Raw genomic sequence first — 979 nt, 5'->3', positions numbered from 1 at the left:
TCCATCATTCTAAATATTAACCATAACAAGGAAGATGATGATGATGATGATGACGATGAGGGAGAAAATCATCTTCACCTTTGCCAAAAAGGACAAAAATATGATGATAGACATTTCTGATTACTCGCTAATTTGACAGTTAATCAACATCTATTAACCCATCTTCTTATTGTAATTCAACCTGATTAAAAGAGTTGATAAATATTATTTTTAGATTAATCTACCTAATTAACTATCTCTCTCTCTCTCTCTCTCTCTCTTGATAACCTTATCTGAGATTCTGTTGTTGTTTTCCTTTCATTTTATCAACGAATCTCATATTTCATCAATCTCCTTTTCTTTTTCCTCTCACAACCACAAGTAAAAGATATTATCATCTTCATCCTCATCATCATCATAATTGTGATGATAAATTTTCAATGAAATCGTTGATAAGATATTTGCCTTAGTTGAATCAATTGTATCATAACTCATAATCACTTTCATCTTCCATCACCAATTATCATTATCAATAAGCAAAACTTTTTCATCTTCATCTTTAATCAGATTAAATTATTACTTTAATTGAAATCTATTCTGTTAACAAAATGATAGAGAAACAAAAAAAAACCAGCAAAAAAATCAGATAATAAACATCAATGTCATCAATATTATCTGTTAATCTTAATCGCAAATCTTAAATTATTATTTATAGTTGAGAAACAATCTAAAACCTTATACAAGAAAAAAAAAGTTAACCAGTAAGTTGAACAATGTCAACGATTGTCTTGATCCAATCCGACATTAATAATGATAATCAATTAATCTCGCATCATATGTTCACTGTCAATTATGAAACAATTGATTGTGTTGACAATGTTATTATCTTGTTTGAAAAGAAGAAGAAGATGAAGAAAAAAAGATGAAGATGAAATTGTTGTGTATCTTTTCCGTTTCCGGTTATTATTATCATCATCATCACTTGCAAACAAAATGTTTT

Source organism: Panonychus citri, unplaced genomic scaffold (genome assembly GCF_014898815.1).
Source record: "Panonychus citri isolate SS breed McGregor unplaced genomic scaffold, ASM1489881v1 Contig00134, whole genome shotgun sequence".
In the NCBI taxonomy this organism is placed as follows: domain Eukaryota; kingdom Metazoa; phylum Arthropoda; class Arachnida; order Trombidiformes; family Tetranychidae; genus Panonychus; species Panonychus citri.
Note: the sequence above shows the minus strand (reverse complement) of the source record.